Genomic DNA, 15,924 nt, shown 5'->3' with positions numbered 1-15,924 from the left:
TTGAAGTTTCCTACTATTATTGATTAAACATCTATTGCTCCCTTCAGTTTTGCCAATGTCTGGCTCATGTATTTTGGCACTCCTTAATTGGGAGCATAAACATTTATGATTGTTATATCTTCTTGGCGAATTGACCCTTTATTTAGTATATAGTGTCCTTCTTTGTCTCTTATGATGTCTTTACATTTAAAGTCTATTTTGTCTGATATTAGTATAGCTACTCCATCTTTCTTTTGGTTACAACTTGCATGGAAAATCTTTTTCCATCCTTTCACTTTCAATCTATTTGTATCCTTGTGTCTAACGTGAGTCTCTTCTAAGTAGCATATAGCTGGGTTATGTTTTTATGTTTCTTAATCCATTCTGCCAACTTGTATCTTTTTTTTTTTTTACTTTCTCAGAGTTTACTTCAGAAAAAGTAATTGAAGACAGTTTTACAACGATACATTGTACAAAGGAATGGAAAATAATTTAAGAGAGTATTTAAAGCCCTGGTTTCTAATATCTTCATAAATGTCCATTTGCTTCCATGCCTACAAAGCACGGCCTCTGGTAGCCTTCGCCCCAAGTTCACAGTGGGGATATTTTCCACGAAAAAGGACTATTTGTGTGTGGTAAAGCAAAGCTCCCCTTGGCAAAAGAAAATAAGGAGAGACTTCCATCAGAAGTGTCATCACATCAGTAAGTCTTTCCAGTTCTGCAACTCTGAAGCAATCAAAACACCATTAAACACAGAAACTACCGTCTACTTAAAATATTTGAAATAATATGTAAGAATAAAAATTTCTCACACCTGTATAGTTAAATAGCTATGATTTCCAGCAAAGCAGCAAGTGCCTTACTTATTTTCATTGCCTTTTTCAGTTTATAGATCACTTCTTCAACTTTATGACTATATCAAACCAAAGCAAACAAACAGAAAAAAAAAAAAAAAAAACAAAGAAGGAAAAATCAGTTCAGCAAATTTCAATTTAAAAAGACACTTATCTTCTATCCTTTTTATGAGCTTTCCTCTTTTCAGAGAGTAAGTGTTTGGGCTTCATATCAAACACGTGTCTGTCCGCCTCCCCTTTCTTCCCCAATCGATTCATCTTCTTTTGAGCATTCTTCATCACGGTCTTGGCTTTTCTTCATCACCTTGACATCCCTAAGACGGGAAACATCACATGGCGCTCGAGAGCAACTACGGCTCCGAGCTGTAGAAGAAGGCGGAACAGAGTCTTCCCGTTTTCTTTTCCTGGTAACACTCCGAGATCTCCTTGCCTGGATTGCATACGGGTCATTGTCTTTATCACCCATGTCAACACCAGGATTACGCATCTCATTCTCCAAAACTTTCCGCTGAACCTTTTTAGCAGTTCGAGGCATTCTGGGTCCCTGTGTATTCTTTTCTTTGGACTGCAGAATTTTTAGTTTCTTTTTTTTCTCTAATTTGCTTTGCCAACTGTCGGATTTCCACCATTTCCTCATCTTCACTTTCAGATTCACTGTCATATTCTCCAGCAGCTGTTCTCAGTTCTTCTTCTTTTTTTAACTCTTTCAGTTTCTTCATGATATTAGGATCAATATAATCAGCTATATTATGGCCTTCCCAGATCTCTGGTATCTTATCATATTTTTCAGATGAATCCATTAAATTCCAGTACTTCTGAAGATCTAAAATGTAATCATCTCCCATTTCCAGTTCAGTATCTCATTCCCATCTCTTTTTTGGCTCCTCAGTTTCCATTTTCTTCTTATGGGCCACTACTTCTGGGATGAAAGGCGGTCTTTCCATATCATCTCTTTTGTTTGGTAGGGCTAAATGCAATCTGTTCAGCACCTCATTCACTTTATTTCCTTTCATTTTGGTTTCAACTCGATGAGCCAAAAGCCTATCATAAGCCTCTGTTTTAACTTTAATAACACCTTCCTCTGTTAGGGTGCTGGTTTCTATCACAGGAAATCCTTCAGCTTGCAAATCTATAAATATTTTCTGATCATCTTCAGAAAGTTCAGCTACTGTCTTCACATCACATTTATTTGCTACAACTATAAGAGGCTTATTGATAAAGAGAGGTCTAATATTTTGGAACAGTTCTAGCTGCTCCTTCAATCCATGTCCGCATTATTCAGACAAATCCATGGCATACAGAATTGCAGCATGAAGGTGGGCCAGTGCTGTGATGGCCTGAATTTCAATAGTGTTCCTATCCTCCAAGGGGTGATCCAAAATCCCTGAAGTATCCACAACCTGCCAACGTAGATACTTGTAATCCATGTGCCCAACAAAGATTTAGTTGCAAAGGCGCAAGGCTGTAACATCTGCTGTTGTCACCTTATTGATGAAGCTGGATTTTCTGACATTGGGATACTCACATAAAAGCAGAGTCCTTGTATTTGGATCAGTGGTTGGCAAACTGGATAAATGTTGACGCACTTGTTCCAAATATTCCAAACTCTGTTTCTGTCTCTTGATAATAGTACACATTCGCCCAAGGGCAGCCCGTTTCAGCTGTTTGCAGTGGTAGAGAGAATCTCCATATTTCATAAGCCGTACATAATCTTTAGTAACATTGTCCACTACATTTTTGGCAATATTTATTTGTCCTAGAACCAACTTGTAATGATCCTTGTCATAGAGAATATTCATCAAATTGGCATAAAATGGATGAATATCATCCAATTTGGGGAAATCTGATAAAATCTGTGAGAGTCTGTCATGGTAATTCTGCTGTGTAAATTTGACTTTCCTCATGTAGAAATGTCTAATACGATGAATTTGGTAATGTTTATGAATAACTGTTGGAGTCTTTCGTTGAGTCTTTGATAATGTCAGGTCAATAAAATCCTTGGCAGATGGAACCACCATAATCTTCTTGAAGTTGTAGTGGGCCATGTTTGCGGCCGTGAGCCCACTACCAGAAGAGTGTGGACCAAACTTTACCACGAAACTTCAGCCTATTCACATAAGGTGGGCTTTCGCAGCCAGGTGACTGCATGCTGGCAGCTTGCGTCACTTCTGGAAGTTTTCCAACTTGTATCTTTTAATTGAAGTTATTCTGTTAACATCTGAAATTATTACTGAAAAAGCATTTCTTGATTCCACCATCTTATCTTTTTAATTTTATTTGTCAGATCTGTATATTCTTTTCCCTCTTTCTCTTTGTATTCTTTAAATTACCCTTAGTGGTACTCTTCAATTCTGTGCCCTCCTCCAGACTTCCCTTTCCTGTCTTTTTTTTTTCATCCAGCAGAACTCCTTTTAGTATTTCTTGTAGAGCTGGTCTCTTGGTAACAAATTCTTTCAGAACTTCTTTGTCTGTGAAAGTTCTAATCTTTCCCTTAATTTTGAAGGACAATTTGGCTGGGTACAGAATTCTTAGCTGGAAAGCTTTCTGTTTCAGGATCTTCAGTATATCATACCACTGCCTTCTTGGCTCCAGGGTGCCAGTTGAGCAGTCTGGACTCAGTCTTATTTGATTTCCCTAGTGTATAGCAGATTGTTTGTCTCTTGTGTCTTTCAGGAGTTTCTGCTTCTCTTCAACATTTGACAGACTGATTAGTATGTACCTTGGGGAAGGCCTATTTGGATTTATTCTGTTTGAAGTTCTTTGGGCTTCTTTGACTTGTTTTGGAGTTCTTTGGGCTTCTTTGACTTGTATATTTATGTCCTTTATGAGGTTTGGAAAGTTTCCCCCATTATATCCTCAAGTACTCTTCCTAGCCCTTTACTCTTCTCTTCTCCTTCTGGGACACCAATGATTCTTATATTTGAGTGCTTTCTTTTGTCTATCATTTCCCTGAGTTCCCATTCAGTTTTTTCCATCTTTTTTGTCATTTACTGTTTTGAGTCTTCGAAGTCAATTATCCCGCCCTCTGTATCACTTATTCTTTCTTTTGTCTCTTCAAATCTGGTGTTGTGTGCCTCTAGTATGTTTTTTATTTGGTCAACAGAGTCTTAACTCTGTGAAATCCACTATTTTTCTATTTATTCTTCAAATTCCTCTTTGTGCTCTTCTACTGTTTTCTTGACCTCCTTTATGTCATTTGCTATCCTACTTATTTTATTAGGTAGAGTTGTATGAACATCTTTGATTAGTTGTTCCAACATCTATGTCTCCTCTGGTGTTTTAATCTGGTCATTAGGGCTATATCTGTCTGCACTGTGATATGCTTAGTGATCTTCTGCTGTCTTTGTGGCATGTAAACATCTTTATTGATTTCTCTGGGAATTGATTTCTTTCAGTAGTCTAAGGCCTTGTGTGTGCGGGATGGTTATACAGCATGGAGCACAGGGTTGAAGACTCAGTATGGTGATTTGTTTCAGGGCAGGTAGCATGCAGGTTGGAGATGTTATGCTGATGCTTGTGAACATGAGCGCCCAGTAGCCAGGGAGGATGTAGCTGTGTGGGTGCACCAGTCTGGGGGACATAGCCCTGGTGTGCCCTGGTCTGAGATATGGGTCTCTTTGTACACACGATAGAGCTGCGGCAGCAGGTCACTGTTACACCTTTGTAGATTGGAGGCAAATGTGACCCAGCTGCACAGGTCAGCACTTTTTCAAAGCTGGGAAGTGAGGCTGAGGGCTGTGTGTATGTGCAGTTCTAGGACTGTTCCTAGTCCTGCCTTACAGTCTGTGCACTCCCATGGGCTCCGTGTGTCTGTGCTAGGCTCCAGCTTTCTGCTTCGGCCTCTGCAACCAGGGCTGCTGTGTGTGGTGCGGAAGGCTCTCCCAGGTCAGCCGCACTCCCAAATTGCCACCTCAGTCACTCTCCTGTCCCTTCTCTAACTTTTCCATGGAGCAGAGCTAATCTCCAGCTACTCTAGTTTTGACCATCTTCCCCACTTCCTCAGGTAGAGTACAGATTTTTTTAGTGTTTTTTTTCTTTTTTTTATTAATTAAAAAAATTAACAACAAACAAAACATTAAGATATCATTCCATTCTACATATACAATCAGTAATTCTTAATATCATCACATAGTTGCATATTCATCATTTCTTAGAACATTTGCATCGATTTAAAAAAAGAAATAAAAAGACAACAGAAAAAGAAATAAAACGATAATAGAGAAAAAAAAGATTATACATACCATACCCCTTACCCCTCGCTTTCATTTACCACTAGCATTTCAAACTAAATTTATTTTAACATTTGTTCCCCCTATTATTTATTTTTATTCCATATGTTCTACTCTTCTGTTGATATAGTAGATAAAAGGAGCATCAGACACAAGGTTTTCACATTCACAGAGTCTCATTGTGAAAGCTATATCATTGTTCAATCATCATCAAGAAACGTGGTTACTGGAACACAGCTCTACATTTTCAGGCAGTTCCCTCCAGCCTCTCCACTACATCTTGAACAACAAGGTGATATCTACTTAATGCGTAAGAATAACCTCCAGGATAACCTCTCGACTCTGTTTGGAATCTCTCAGCCATTGACACTTAGTCTCGTTTCACTCTTCCCCCTTTGTTCGAGAAGGTTCTCTCAATCCCTTGATGTTAATTCCCAGTTCATTCTAGGGTTTTTCTCAGTCCCTTGATGCTGAGTCTCAGCTCATTCCAGGATCTCTGTCCCACGTTGCCAGGAAGGTCCACACCCCTGGGAATCATGTCCCACGCAGAGAGGGGGAGGGTGGTGAGACTGTTCGTCGTGTTAAAGTGTTTTTATTGAGATATCTTCATGTACTGTACAGTCCATCCAAAGTGAATAATCAGTGGCTCACGATAACATCACATAGTTGAGAATTCATCACGATGATCATTTTTAGAACATTTGCATTATTCCAGAAAAAGAAATAAAAAGAAAAAAAGAAGAAATTCATACAACCTATACCCTTTAACTCTCCATCTCATTGGCCACTAGTATTGTAATTTACTTACATTTTCAACCCCATCCCCCATTATTTATTTATTTATTTATTTTCCTTATTTTTTTTTTTTACTTATCTGTCCATACCCTGGATTAAGGGAGCACCAGCCACGAGGTTTTCACAATCACACGGTCCCATTGTGAAAACTATATAGTTACACGGTCCCATTGTAAAAACTATATAGTTATACAGTCATCTTCAAGAATTAAGGCTACTGGAATATAATTCAGCACTTTCAGGTACTTCCCTCTAGCCAATCCGATACACCATAAACTAAAATATGTAATGTATAAACTATATAATGCATGAGAAGAGCCTCTAGAATAACCTCTTGACTGTTTCAAACCTCTGAGTTACTGAAACATTATTTTGTCTCATTTCTCTCTTCTTCCTTTTGATCAAAAAGGCTTTCTCAATCTCATGATGCTGGGTGCTTCATTCATCTCTCCAGTTAGTCTGATCACTTTTCCAACTTTTTTTTTTAACAGTTGCTGTATAGGGTAATTCTGACTTTCATAGCTTCAGAGCTCTAACTCTGAGTTTCATGTGTGACATAAATACCTGAAGTTTCAGGGAATGACCAGGTTATACATGAATAGCTGAGTATCTCAGAATTTAAAAATAACAGTTACCATTCCAGATTGTAAAGAGCTTGCAATCTAGGACACTTTACAAAAAAAGACCCCAACCTGATAACCCATGCTCTGGACTTCAATCTTCCAAGTTTGTATATTATGGTTAGTCTATATCAGTGAGGTATGATACTATTTGACTTTTTGTTTCTGATATTTCATTCAACATACTGTCCTCAAGTTTCATTCACTAGTTGCATGTCTTACAACCTCATTCCTTCTTGTAGCCACTCAGTAGTCCATTGTATGTATTCAGCACAGTTCTCCCCTTCCATTCCTCAGTCATTGAATACTGCTTCCATAAACACCAGTGTGCAAATGTCCATTTCTATCCCCACTTTCAGTTCTTCCTGGAATATACCTAGCAGTGGGGTTGCAGGATCACATGGCAGCCCCATCCCTAGCTTCCTGTGCCACACTGTTCTCCTGAGGGACTGTATGTCTCAACTTCCTTACCAACAGTTAATAGGTACATCTCCCTCGCCATATTTTCTCCATCACTGTTTCTCTCTGTTCAATTTGTGTGTGTGTGTGTGTGTGTTTAGAGCACAAGTACTTTTTATTTATTTAAGTTTGGGATTGTTTCAAATTAAAAATAAAACAACATTTTTCCATCCATAAATAGTTTAGAATCAAATAAAACAATAAATTATATAGGATTTCATACATAGGTTATAAATCTAAAGAAAAGCTAGGAAATTAAGAATCACAGAGTCAGCCCATCAACAGAGAAAGGGATCTGAGGCAACTTTGGGTTCATTTTTAAAGTTTTATGTGCACAGCATACAATCCCCAACCTAGGTTAAAAAAAAAATCAGTGGTTCCTCCTGTAATGATATACCCATGCCTTCGCCACCACAATCTATATGAAGACATTACCTTTTCTTCCCCAAAAGATCCCATATCCCTCTCCCATATCCCCCACTTGTTGACATTTAGTTTTGGCATAATACCTTTGTTACATTCAGTGGAAGCATATTACAGTGTTACTGTTGGCTATAGATCCTAACTTGCCATCCCATTTTCAATATCTTACTCTGCTGACATTAATTTGTTCTTCCTCGTGAAAAACATTTTTTTATTTGTAAAAAAAAATGTAAAACAAATATATATATATTTTTTATTTGTACATTTAATCACCATCATTGTCCACTTCAGGCGTTCCTTAGTCATACCATTTCAGTCTTTATACTCTGTCTTTCCTTCTGGTATTGTATATACCCCCAGACTTTCTCCCTTAATCATACTAACATTCAGCTTCATTCAGGGTACTTATATTACAGTGCTATCTTCAGATAGTTTTGTGCTATCCATTTCTGAATTTTTATAATCAATCCTGTTGCATATTCTGTACTCCTTCAGCACTAAATGCCCAATCTCTTTTTAGCTGCTGCTAACATGTGTCTTTAACCTTAACTTTCAAAGTTCACTTAATGTTAGTTCAAATTAGTGAGACTGTTCAGTAGTTGTATTTTTGTTTCTGGCTAATTTCACTCAGCATAATGTCCTCAAGGTTCATCCATGTCGTTACATGCTTTTTGACTTTGTTCTGTCTTACAGCTGTATGATACTCTATCGTACGTATATACGACAGTTTGTTTAGCCTCTCGTCCATTGATGGACATTGGGGCTGTTTCCATCTCTTGGCAGTCATAAATAATGTTGCTAAAACCTCAATGTGCGAATATCAGTTTATTTCCTTGCCTTCAGTTCCTCTGAATATGTGTATCTAGTAATGGGATTGCTGGATCATATGGCAATTCTATATTTAGCTTCCTGAGAAACGCCAAACTGCCTTCTAGAGTAGTTACACCATTATACATTCCCACCAACAGTGGGTAAATGTGCTTCTTTCTCCACATCCTCTTCAGCACTTGTCATTCTCTGTTTTTGTTTTTTGATAAAGGCCATTCTGGTGGGTGTGAGATCATAGCTCATTGTGATTTTGTGCAGTTCCCTAATAGCCAGTAGAAGTTGAGCATCTTTTCACCTGCCTTTTAGTCATTTGTATTTCTTCTGAAAAGTGTGTGTTCATGTCTTTTGCCCATTTTTAAATCAGGTTATCAGTCTTTTTGTTTTTGAGTTGTAGAATCTCTTTATATATTCTGAATATTAAACCCTTATATGTGGTTTCCAAATATTGTCTCCCATTGCATAAGTTGCCTTTTTACCTTCCTGATAGCCTTCCTTTATGCACAAAAGTGTTTAATTTTGAGTTCCCTGTGGTAATTAGGTTCAGTTGTCAACTTGGCTAGGTGAACTGCCTAGTTCTATTGCAGTGGATATGAGCCAATGGTGTGTGTGCCTCATCTGTTGCTGATTACATCTGCAGTCAGCTAGGGGTGTGCCTGCTGCAATGAATGATGTTTGATTTAATTGGCTGGTGCTTAAATGAGAGAACTCAACGTAGCATAGCCCAAGCAGCTCAGCATATCTCATCTCAGCACTCGCAGCTCAGCCTAGGCCTTCAGAGATACAGAAAGAAATCACCCCTGTGAAAGTTGTTGGAACCCAGAGACCTGGAGAAAAGGCCAGCAGAGATCACCCTGTGCCTTCCCACGTAAGAAAGAACCTCAGTTGAAAGTTAGCTGCCTTTCCTCTGAAGAACTATATGTTAACTAAATAAATCCTCTTTTACTGAAAGCCAGTCTGTCTCTGGTGTATTGCATTCCAGCAGCTAGCAAACTAGAACACTCCCATTTATCTTTTTCTTTTTTCATTGCTTGTGCTTTGGATGTATGGTTCAGGCAACTACCTCCTATCACAAAATTTATAAGATAGTTCCCTACATTTTCTTCTAAAAGTTTTATGGTCCTAGCTCTAATGTTTAGGCCTTTGATCCCTTTTGAGTTTATTTTTGTATAAGGTGTGAGATATGGATACTCTTTCATTCTTTTGCATAATGTATATCCAGTTCTCCAATACTGTTTATTGAAGAGGCTGCTCTGTCCCAATTGGATAGCTTGACTACCTTATCAAAGATCAGTTGTGTCCACCCTGCGTGGGACATGATATCCAGGGGTGAACGTCTCCCTATGATATGGGAGATGGCTCCCAGGGATGAGTCTGGCCCTGGCACCACGGGATCAACAATTCTATCCTGACCAAAAGGGGGAAAAGAAATGTAACTAATAAAGTATCCATGGCAGAGAGAATTCAAATAGAGTTGAAAGGCTACTCTGGAGGTTGCTCTTATGTAAGCTTCAGTTAGACATTCCTATCAATCATTATTTGCCAAACCCCAACCAAAACCATTCCAGCCAATGCTGAAGAACACCTAGTGCAGTATGTAAGATTTCACCAAGGTTCCATGCACTAGAGTAACTTTCCAGAGACCTACAACCTAGACCAGAGAACTCAGCCTCTGAGCACCCAGCCTCTCCAGAACATCAGGTAGTTCCATCTCCCTACCCCATGTTATTGACAGCCCCTTTCAACATGAAAAAGTTAGAATGGCCATGGCATAAATACCCCTAGAAAGTGGGATAGAAAGATCAAAGGTGAGGGTGGAGTTATACAGGGAAGGTAGGGTTTAACAAATGAATATGATTGTGGAATCATTAAATTGATATTCAATTTAGCCTCCAGTATCTGAGAGGAACTAGAAATAAAAACCTAAAATTGTGCAATTGTAACTGTTCTGGTTTGCTAGCTGCCCAAATCCAACACACCAGAGATGGATTGGGTTTCAGTAAAAGGGGATTTATTGATTTAATATACAGTTCTTCAGAGGAAAGGCAGCTAACTTTCAACTGAAGTTCTTTCTTATGTGGGAAGGCACAGGGTGATCTCTGCTGGCCTTCTCTCCAGGCCTCTGGGTTCCAACGCCTTTCCCTGGGGTGATTTCTTTCTGTATCTCCAAAGGCCTGGGCTGAGCTGCAAGTGCTGAGATGAGGTATACTGAGCTGCTTGGGCTGTGCTACGTTGAGTTCTCTCATTTAAGCACCAGCCAGTTAAATCAAACATCATTCATCACAGCAGGCACACCTCCTAGCCAACTGCAGATGTAATCAGCAACAGATGGGGTTCACACGCCGTTGGCTCATGTCCACCACAGTAGACCTAGATATCTTCACCAAGCCAAGTTGACACCTGAACGTGACTACCACGTGTTTACCCCTTGTCAACTTGGCAAGTACACTCATCAACTTAAACAACATTAAAGTGTAAAAAATTCTCTTCTGGCTGTGGACCTATAAATCTCAAAACAAGTTATTTGGTGCCAATATGCAGAGGGACACAGGACCCATAGTGAGACATTGGAAGGAAAACCTGCAGAGTAAAGACCATTGGATTTCAAAGTCTGAAAGTCCTTCAGCTTTAGGAAGTGGCAGTCCCACTCTTTGCAGTGGCCCGTCTCTTTCCAAATCAACCTCAGGGGACGTTGAGGAGACCACTTTTTTTTGGCTCCACCCTCTCCAGGCATCGGGGCCACACCTGGGCTCTCTGCCATTTCCAGGGCACACGCTCAACCCTTCCATGTGGTGGCATCCAGGCTCTTCCCAGTCCCCAAGGAGCATGCTGCATCTTTTCCAAGGACTGTGGTGGCACAACTCTTCCACAGACTGAGGTGGCACAATTCCTCCACTGCAATGAGGTGCGAGACTCATCCTCTCCATATGTATGGGTAGGTCCACTCTCCTGGCCAAGATTTCTTGGCTTCAGACTCAAGCTTCCATGGTTCTTACTCTGCAAACTCCAATTTGTCCCTTTTGTGTCCCCCTTTGCCCAGATTGGCAGTGGTTTTGTTTATACCAACAGTCTTTTCAAGCACTCCAGGACTTCTCCATCATTCTCTTCTCGGTTCCTCCAAAATTGTCCCCTTATCCATCCAAAAACCATTCCAACATACTAGTATTTGCAAAACATACTAGTATTTGCAAACTGCAGCAGCACCCCACTTCTCAGGTACCAAATCTGCTCTAGTTTGCTAGCTTCCGGAATGCAATGCACCAGAGATGGATTGGCTTTCAGTAAAAGGGGATTTATTTAGTTAATGTATAGTTCTTCAGAGGGAAAGCAGTTAACTTTCAACTGAGGTTCTTTCTTATATGGAAAGGCACAGGGCGATCTCTACTGGCCTTCTCTCCAGACTTCTGGGTTCCAACACCTTTCCCTGGGGTGATTCCCTTCTGTGTCTCCAAAGGCCTTGGCTGAGCTGCAAGTGCTGAGATGAGGTATGCTGAGCTGCTTTGGCTGTGCTACATTGAGCTCACTCATTTAAGCACCAGCTGATTAAATCAAACATCATTCATTGCAGCAGGCACCCCTCCTAGCTGACTGCAGATGTAATCAGGAACAGATGAGGTTCACATACCGTTGGCTCATGTCCATAGCAAATAGATCTAGACACCGTCACCTAGTCAAGCTGACACCTGAACCTAACTACCACAGTAACCTATACCAAACTCTGGAATCTATTCTACAACTAATTGTTGTGCTGTGCTTTGAAATTATTGCTTTTTGGTATATTTATTTTTCACAACAAAAGGAAAAAAAGTTGATTGTGATAATAAAAAATATTTATTCCTTCTGGCCTCCTATGTTCTGAAGCAACTAGTGGAAAAAATCTGAGAGGATGGTATGGTGGCCCATGACAAATTCTGGAATCTGTCCTGTAACTTCGTGTTGATGCATGCTCCGAAAAGTATTGCTTCTTTCTTTGCTTCTTTTATATATGTTATTTTACACAATATAAAAAATTAAAAAAAGATAAGTTAAAAAAAAATCAAGTGTCCATAAATGTGTTGTTCTATTTCAGAACACTCAATTTGATTCCATTGTTTGGTTGGTGTATCTGTCTTTATGCCAGTACAATGCTGTTTTGACCACTATAGCTTGGTAATATGCATTAAAGTCAGGTAATGTGAGACTTCCATTTCATTTTTCTTTCTGAAGATATTTTTAGCTATTTGGTGCACCTTGCCCTTCCATGATTTCTTTTAGCAGTTTCTTGTAGTTTTCTGCTTATAGGTGTTTTGTGTCCTTAGTTAAATTTATTCCTAAATATTTGATTCTTTTGGTTGCTATTTGTATTAATCAAGATTCTCTAAAGAAACAAATGAAAAGGAGATATCTGTAAATATGAGATTTATAAAGGGGTCTCATGCAACTGGGACTGAAAGAGTCCAAAATCTATAGGGTAGGCTGTGAAACTGGCAGCTCCAATGAAGGGTCTGGATGTACTCCACAGGAGAAGCTTACAGCTGAAGAAGCAGTGAAAGTCTCTTCTCTTCCTTAAAAACCTTCATCTGGTCAGATATCTAATTTTCAGATGCATGCCCTTAGTTGTCATAGATGTTATCAGCCACAGCTGCAATCACCTGACTGATGATGTAATAAACCCTTCTTCTAGCTTATCAGCCAGCCACAAAATATCCTTTCAGCAATGGGCAGGCCATTGGTTGCCTGGCTAGAAAGCTGGGCATTTTCACCTGGCCAAGTTGACATCAGAACCTAACCATCACACCATTGTAAATGGAATCAACTTGATTAGATTATCTCCATGGAGATGTGATGTGCCCAATTGTAGGTATTAACTTTTGATGAGAGGGAGATGTGACTCCACCCATTCCTGGTGGGTATTGATTAGTTTACTGGAATCCTTTAGAAGAGAAAAGCTTCAGGGCCATGAGAACCCAGGCAGCCAGAAACCTTTGGAGATGAAGAAAAATGCCCCCAGGGGAGCTTCATGAAACAAGAAGTCTGGAGAAAAATCAAACAGATATCACCATGTCTGCCATGTACTTTTCCAGTTGAGAGAGAAACTCTGAACTTCATTGACTTTTCTTGAGTGAAAGTAACCTCTTGTTGGTCCCTTAATTTGGACATTTTTATAGACTTGCTTTAATTGGGACATTTTCACAGCCTTAGAACTGTAGACTTGCCACTTAAATTCCCCCTTTTAAAAGCTGTTCTGTTTCTGATATATCGCATTCTGGCAGCTAGCAAACTAGAACACTAGTACATGGAAACACTACTGATTCTGGGTGTTGATCTTGTACCCTGCCACTTTGCTGTACTAATTTATTAGCTCTAGTAGCTTTGCTATAGGTTTTTCAGGATTTTCTACATATCATCTGCAAACAGAGAGAGTTTTACTTCTTCCTTTCCAAATTGGATGGCTTTTATTTCTTTTTCTTGTCTAATTACTCAGGCTAGAACTTCCAGCACATTATTGAGTAACAGTGGTGACAGTGGGCATCCTTATCTTGTTCCTGATCTTAGAGGGAAACCTTTCAATCTTCCCCCATTAAGGGTACAGTTAGGTGTGTGTTTTTCATATGTTCCCTTTATCATATTGAGGAAATTCCCTTTTAGTACTATCCTTTGAAGTGTTTTCATCAAGAAAGGATGTTGAATTTTGTCAGATGCCTTTTCTGCATTAATTGAAATGATTATGTGGTTTTTCTGCCTTGACTTGTTAATATGGCTTATTCCATTGATTTTCTTTTGTTGAACCACCCCTGCATACTTGGAATAAATCCCACTGTTCATGGTGTATAATTCTTTTAATATGCTGCTGGATTCAATTTGCAAATATTTTGTTGAGGATTTTGTGTCTATATTCATTAAAGAGATTAGTCTGAAATTTTCTTTTCTTGTAGTATCTTTATCTGGTTTTGGTATTAGGGTGATGTTGGCTTCTTAGAATGAGTTAGGTAGCTTTCTTCCTCTTCAAATTTTTTGAAGAGTTTGAGCAGGATTGGTGCTAATTCTTTCTTGGCTACTTGGTAGAATTTGCATGTGAAGCCATCTGGTCCTGGGGTGTTTTTTGTTGTTGTTGTTGTTTTTAAGAGCTTCTTGATGACTGATTCAGCCTCTTTACTTGTGATTGGTTTATTGAGGTCCTCTGTTTCTTCTCCGGTTAATGTTGGTTCATGCCTTTCTAAAAGTTCTCCATTTTGTCTATGTTGTGTGGTTTATTAGTATATAGTTGCTCATAATATCCTCACGTCTCTTTTATTTCTGTGTGGTCAGTGGTTATGTCTGCTCTTCCATTTCTGATATTATTTATTTGCATTCTCTCTCTCTCTCTTTTTCTTTTATCAGCCTAGCTAAGATTCCATTGATTTTATTGATTTTCTCAAAGGAGTACTGTCTGTTTTCATTGATTTTCTTGTATTATTTTCATGTCAATTTCATTTATTTCTATTCTAATCTTTGTTATTTCTTTCCTTTGGGATTATTTTGCTGTTCTTTCTCTAGTTCTTCATGGGGAACAATTAATTCCTTGATTTTTGCTCTTTCTTTTTTAATATAGGCATTTAGGGCAATAAATTTCCCCCTCATTTTCACCTTTGCTACTTTCTATAAGTTTTGATATGTTGTTTTTATTATTTTCATATGCCTCAAGATATTTACTGATTTCTCTTGTAATTTCTTCCTAGACCCACTGCTTATTTAAGAGTGTGTGGTTCAGCCTCCATATATTTGTGAATTTTCTGGCCCTCTGCCTGTTATTGATCTCCAATCTCATTCCATTATGATCCGAGAAAATGTTTTGTATACTGCTTTCTGACCCAGCATATGGTCTATCATTGAGAATGATCCATGAACACTTGAGAAAAATGTATATCCTGCTTTGTGGGGTGTAATGTTCTATAAATGTGTATAAGTCTAGTTCATTTATCATAGGATTCAAAAATCTCTGTTTCCTTATTGATCCTCTGTCCAGATGTTCTATCCATTGATGAGAGAAAGGAATTGAAATCTCCAACTATTATTATAGAGGTGTATACTTCTCCCTTCAATGTTGTCAGTGTTTGTTTAATTTATTTTGGGCCAACTCTGGCTTGATGCATAAATATTTATGTTTGTAATGTCTTGTTGAGTTGTTCCTTTTATTAATACATAGTGTCCTTCTTTGTATCTTTTAATTGTTTTACATATGAAGTCTAATTTTTTGGATATTAATATAGTTACCCTTGCTCTTTTCTGGTTGTTCTTTGCATGAAATATCTTTTTCCAGCCTTTCACTTTAAATCTGTTTTTGTCCTTGGGTCTAAAGTGAATCTTCTGTAGACAGCATATAGATGCTTCCTGTTTTTTAATCCATTCTGTCAAGCTATGTCTTGATTGGGCAGTTTAATTCATTAACATTCAGTGTTATTAATGTAAAGGCAGTACTTTCTTCTACCATTTTGTATTTTGGATTTTGTAGCTCATACTTAACTTTTTTCTCTTTTTGCCTTGATTGATTGTCTTCATTTCTCTACTATTCTCTAGACTTCTCTCTCCTGTCTTTTCCTCTATGCCTGTAGTGCTCCCCTTAGTGTTTCTTGTAGAGCTCATCTCTTAGTTACAATTTCTGTTAGTGACTGACTGAAAATATTTTAATCTTCTCCTTGTTTTTGAAGGACAGTTTTGCTGGGTATAGAATTCTTGGTACACAGTTTTTCCTCTTTCAGAATCTTCAGTATGCCATACTGC

General features: G+C 38.6%; 1 protein-coding gene and 1 pseudogene across 4 annotated transcripts in view; one reads left to right on the top strand and one right to left on the bottom strand.

Annotated features, from left to right (window-relative positions):
- Positions 1-15,924, top strand: part of ADK (adenosine kinase) — a 626,273-nt gene that overhangs the window by 231,542 nt on the left and 378,807 nt on the right. The gene's annotated exons all lie outside the window — the stretch shown is intronic.
- On the bottom strand, positions 399-2,988 carry LOC143653686 (GTP-binding protein 4 pseudogene; annotated as a pseudogene).

Source organism: Tamandua tetradactyla, chromosome 13 (assembly GCF_023851605.1).
Source record: "Tamandua tetradactyla isolate mTamTet1 chromosome 13, mTamTet1.pri, whole genome shotgun sequence".
Classification (NCBI taxonomy): domain Eukaryota; kingdom Metazoa; phylum Chordata; class Mammalia; order Pilosa; family Myrmecophagidae; genus Tamandua; species Tamandua tetradactyla.
This window is presented reverse-complemented; position numbering and strand designations above follow the sequence as displayed.